Below are 6,277 nucleotides of genomic sequence, written 5' to 3' on the forward strand. Positions count from 1 at the left end.
CCAAACAAAAACATGAGAGCTAAAATGTTTTTTTGTTTTTGCATGGAGAGATGCTCCTTCTCAAGGCACATTGTGGTCAGGTTCAGGCCAGCTAGTTTGCAGGATGATGTTGCCTTTAGCTCTCTACTGTCTCTCGCTGATATAAAAGATGTCCCAGAACATAACCCCCTAGGGATACAATATGCCTACTCCTGTTTAAGATACTCACATACAGCTACCGAAATCACAGTCGTCTGGGCTTTTCTCTCCGTGTGCCAGTGGTGCTCTCCTAGTTTTGTGGTTGGTCCATGTGACAGGACCACTTAGCTAGCTCTTGAATGAACAGCGCAATTTTGTACACTCTTACGTGGCTCTGCCCTTGAAAGCCGAAGCTAGTGAACAATGTAGCAGCCAGACTTCTCACAGGAGCGGGATGTTATTCTCCTGTTGAGAGAGCCATGTGGGCAGCATGACTAAGCTGTTTCTGGCGCAACGGAACACCGAAACCAGAGTAGCACACTGAAACGGCGTTTACCTACCCGCCGGAGTGGTACCTATTTATCTACTTGCACTTTGATGTGCTTTCAAACTGCTAGGTTGGCAGGCGCTGGGACCGAGCAACGGGAGCTCACCCCATCGCAGGGATTCAAACTGCCAACCTTCTGATCGGCAAGCCCTAAGATCAGTGGTTCATTTATTTATTTATTTGAATATTTATTTAATTTTATAACAAATAATGATACAAATATCTTTCATCATGTTATTTACAATTATTCTCCCTCCCCTACTCTGGACTTCCCTCAACTCCACCTCTGCCCAGTTATTTAGTTTTATTTATTGTATTTATTGTATTTTTTTTGTATGCTTTTCCTACACAAAAATAAAACCACTTATCATTTCTCTGAAATATCTGTTACTCAAATGAAATTGTGAACGTTTATTCAAATCCTGCCAGTGAATCCAGTCCATTCTGTTGTTTCTGCGAATAAACTGTAAATGGTTCCCAGACTCTTTTGAAGTCCTTTTTGTCCTTCTCTCTTGTTTATCTGTTAGCTTAGCCAATTCTGCATAGTTCATCAGATAGTTCATCATAGAACAGAGTTGAACCACAAGGGTCATTTAGCCCAACTCCCAAACCATAAAACACAAGGGAAAAGGGACAAGGAGGGGAGAGGCCAGGGCAGGGATCAAACCCAGGTACCAGCTTTTAAACAGTTATTCTTATAATGAACAGTTGGAATTAGGAGGTACCTAATTTCTTCTAAACCACTGAGCCTAGGGCTTGCTGATCAGAAGGTTGGCGGTTCGAATCCCTGTGACGGGGTGAGCTTCCGTTGTTCGGTCCCAGCTCCTGCCCACCTAGCAGTTCGAAAGCACGTCAAAGTGCAAGTAGATAAATAGGTACCACTCCAGTGGGAAGGTAAACGGCGTTTCCATGTGCTGCTCTGGTTTGCCAGAAGCGGCTTTGTCATGCTGGCCACATGACCTGGAAGCTATACGCCGGCTCCCTCGGCCAATAATGCAAGATGAGTGCGCATCCCCAGAGTCGGTCACGACTGGACCTAATGGTCAGGGGTCCCTTTACCTTTAAATTTCTTCTACTGAGGCAGACAAATGATACCTTATTATTGTCAACATATGCATTCTTATGTATACTTTACCTTATTATGGCTGGAGATCCGTATTGCAAAATTCAGGGAAGATCACATTTCAAAGGATGGCTGTGTTTGGGTTCTCATATTGCTTTGGCAAAAATGCAGGTTTGGTTGGTTTGCCTGAACTGAATTGAATTTACCCTACAATGCTACTTGATCTACTTAGTAAAATCCAATGCCAATTTTTCACTCACCCAGGGTTGTGCTTCCACTGGGAAATCAAGGCACAACGGAGTCTGCAGATATGGTTTATTCACACATACCTATGATTCTATGATATACACCTGAGTTTATGGAGAGTTTGGCCTGTCCTTCCCAGCAGCACAGCACTGGATTCAAAGGTATCCTAGGTGCCATCCCCATGTCTCTCTGTAACAGCCTGCTCCAGCATGTTGGCTGCCCTTCAGGACCTGCATGGAGTTCTGCCCACTTCCTGCTCCTTCCTGTGTTGTAAAAAGGCACCCCCTCTTCCCGTGGTGACATCATGGCTCCTGTTACCCTGGCAGCTTCTCCCTCTGTGCCTGGCACAACCTTCGACCTGGTTGAGGTTGAGGTTGAGGACTTCCATCGAGGGGCTGGCTATCAGTGCCATCGTTTCTTCAACAACCCACCATCACCAGGATGGCCTCATGAGGAAGTTAGCTGGCGTTGCTCTCAGCCCAATCCAGGAATCTGTGAGTTTGCTCAAATTCTGAATCTCCCCGAAAGCAAAAGACATTATGGGGAGTCTGACTGGCCTGCCAAATTAATAACAATACGAAATGTAGCTTCACTTACACGCCACGGAGTCAGCAGTGGGCCACAGTGCACAGCGCACTTGCTAGCAGCTCAGAGGAAACTACTTCTCAAGAAACTCTCACCTGTCACATTCCCTCACCCTTCCGTTCTTTAGATGAAGGCCAAAGGTACCAGGGAAACCAGTCATACACGTATCTGCTAAGTAGAAGCCTATCATGTAAAGGGAAGGGAACAATTCGTCATATTGAAGATTAACTTGTATAGGCTAGGGTCCAAAGGGTGCTGCATTTTTATTTTTATACATCTAGCAGGACGCAGGTGGTGCTGTGGTCTAAACCACTGAGCCTCTTGGGCTTGCCGATCGGAAGGTCGGCGGTTCGAATCCCCGTGACGGGGTGAGCTCCCATTGCTCGGTCCCAGCTCCTGCCAACCTAGCAGTTTGAAAGCATGAAGTGCAAGTAGGTACCGCTCCGGCGGGAAGGTAAACAGCGTTTCCGTGTGCTGCTCTGGTTTCGGCAGAAGCGGCTTAGTCATGCTGGCCACATGACCTGGAAAAACTGTCTGTGGACAAACGCCGGCTCCCTCGGCCAGTAAAGTGAGAGGAGCGCTGCAACCCCAGAGTCGTTCGTGACTGGACTTAACTGTCAGGGGTCCTTTACCTTTACCAGGAATGTGGAAATGAAAGGAATTTGAATGTGCCCTTCTCAAACAAACATGCCCCTTGCTTCCTCCATAGACTTGCTTTGAAACGGAGGGAGAGGCCTTTTAAAGGGTGCAAAGTGTGTCTGGGCCTTTGGCCTGCCTAACTAGATTCTAGTAATAGGCTTTATCCCCAAGAACTGTTTCAAGCTCACGCTCAGCAACACCCCAAGAATTATGGGAAATGTAGTCTATTAAGGGTGCTGGGAATGGTAGCTCTGTGAGGGGGTAAACTACAGTTCCCAGGATTCTTTGGGGGGTTACTTTAAATGCGCTTGAGAGGTATGGTGTTCACAGCCATAGGCCGCATTTGAAATACCAAATGTTGTTAATACTTTCAGAAAATAAACCATCCCATCCACAGGGAGAAAGGGTACTATAAAAGACTTTTACCTGTGAAAGTTGGCTCAGGTGATGAAACTGTGTCTGGGTACCACTTTAGATTGGAGGTATGAAGGGTCCCATACATTGGTGCTGACATTTAAAGCCCTAAAAGGCGCTTTTTAATAATAATAATTTTTTTAATGTGTCCGCAAGCCCAGAAAGTTTGGCAGTATCTGACCTAAGTGAATTCAACTTTCCTTTTTACATTATAATCCTGCATTTAATATATTCTTCTTATTTTTAGATGCCAGGCTTTTAGAAGCTGGTGGGTTAAGTAATTTTAATGATGTTGTTACTTATGGAATTTATGAAAAATGTTTTTATGTTTCTGTTTATTGTGTACTATGTTTTGTAAATTACCCTGTGATCATTTTTGGTGAGATATAGAAATCCCCAATAAATAAAGATGCCATAGCTCATTAGAAATTGAATGAATTTTGAATTATTGATCTCAGCAGTTGATTGGTCACATGGAACTTTAGGTCAGATATACAAAATATTAACAGAATTGCTATAAAGCAAGATGGCAAGCCTATTTGTCTATTCAAATACTGACAGACAAATGGCATTTGATTTGAAGACTCTTAAAGGAAAGTTCTATAAGGATTTAACAGGATGGTACCTGACTCCTGCCAGGTTGAGTAAAATATTTTTGAGGGCCAGTGACCCATGACAGAGATGTGGAGCTTCTGATGGAAACATCTTTCACGTTATGTGGGCATACTGAGCAATCAGATTTTGGGAATTTGTGCTGACAGAAATAACAAGCATCCTGGGCTATCATTTCCCAAAAGATCCCGTTGTAATTATAATTGGACAGATTAAGGATATTAAAGCAGAAGAGGATTGGGGAATGACTTCCAGCTATTAATAGTGGCCAAAACAGTAATCTGTCGGAGACAGAAAACTCCCATATCATTATCTCTAGATCCCTCGGGAGGTAAAGTTAGGGAAGTTGCTTACATGATGAAATTTGCTAACTTCTAGGCAAGGGCAGGCAAGGCAGCTGGAAAGGGCAGGCAAAAAGACAGCGAGTTTATTGCAAAATGGATTTTATTTATTTTTAATTAAGTACAATATCAAAGAATCCCCATTTTTTATTTTGAGACATATAAAAGGTCATAGTACAATGTGGTAAAATATAGGCAACTGTTGTGACGTGGGGTTTGTGATTTCAGCTCTCTTGACAAAACATGCTGGAGACAGTTCTCTAGTAACAGCTCTTTATTAAAGTGAACAAGACTGACTGTGAGGGCAGGAAGGCTACATTTATAGGGACAGGGAACTAGCTAGAAGGGGATACATTTTGGAGGGAACAATATCAGGCAATCACAGTGCTGCCTTTTGGAGGGAACCAATAAGACAGAGGATCCAAATACAGCAGCTTAAATGAACCAATAGTAGCTGTACCCTCTGGAACCAAAAGGCAGTTACTTTATCCTAATGCAAATACAGACAATAATAATACAGATATAAAATCCTTTGACTCAATACACAACACCCCTCCCCCCCTAGTGAGCACAGCAGACGTAATCCCTCAGGTACTGTGGGGTCCTACAACTTCTACCTGATCTCCTGACAACAGGTGTTGCAGGTTCTGGATTGGGTGTTACCTGTGGTGGAGGGGCTGCTATAGGGGTTTCATCAGGAACAGATGGAGTCCCAGACATCTCAGGGTCCCCGACCTGTACCTCGTCATCATGAGGACTAGCAGACCCTGGTTCATTTGCTGAAGCCCCTGGTGACTGTACCTCTGGACCATTTTCACTCTGGTCTTGCAGCTGTGCGTCATTAGCCAGGGATGAATTATCTGACTCCTCCCTGCTGAGCGCCCGGCGCCTCAGCTGATCTATATGTCTCTTCCAAACTTGCCCATTTTCCAAGGTCACATAATAGGACACAGGTCCACTAGCCCGGGTGATCACACCGGCCACCCACCGCGGACCTCGTGAATAGTTCCTCACCCAGACCAGATCTTCAGGGGCGAGATACCTTGTTGTGTCAGTCTCATCCTGGGGGGTTGCTCTTGAATTACGGTTTGGCATTTTATCTGGGTGGACATAATCCAGCACCGTTACCAGTCTTCTACCTAAGAGCAGCTCGGCTGGCGACTTGCCCGTCGCAGTACACGGCGTCGCATGCTGCAAAAATAACATTCGTGCAATGCGAGCCGACCAGTTACCCTCCATTAAGCGCGCAATGGATTCTTTGGCTGTTCTTACCATGCGCTCAGCCTGCCCATTGGAGGATGGGTGAAAGGGCGCGGATGTGACCCCTCTTATAAAGTTATCAGCCAAGAATGCCCTGAATTCTTGGGATACAAAAGCTGCCCCATTATCTGATACAATGGTCTCAGGTAACCCGTGGGTAGCAAACAGCTGCCTCAACACCTTGATTACGGCAGCTGATGCCATGCTAGGGACCATCGCCACTTCTAACCATTTGGAATATGCATCAACGATAACCAAAAAGACCTTCCCTTGGAATGGCCCAGCAAAATCTATGTGCAGCCGGCTCCAGGGAGTCCTGGACTGCTCCCACCAGTGGACTGGTGCTCTGGCCACTTCTGGCCGCACCTCTTGGCATGCCTTGCATGTTCGTACCCATTGTTCTATGTTCTGGTCCATTCCAGGCCACCACACATAACATCGGGCTAGCGACTTCATCCTGACCATTCCCGGGTGTCCCATGTGAAGCGTCTCAAGAACCCTGTTTCTCAGTGGTGCTGGGATTATCACCCTATCTCCCCATAGGAGACAACCCTTATGCATGGACAATTCGTGCTGCCTTGTCGCATAAGGCCTGAATTTTTCTTCATGCGG

Source organism: Zootoca vivipara, chromosome 10 (genome assembly GCF_965207765.1).
Source record: "Zootoca vivipara chromosome 10, rZooViv2.hap1.1, whole genome shotgun sequence".
Lineage (NCBI taxonomy): Eukaryota > Metazoa > Chordata > Lepidosauria > Squamata > Lacertidae > Zootoca > Zootoca vivipara.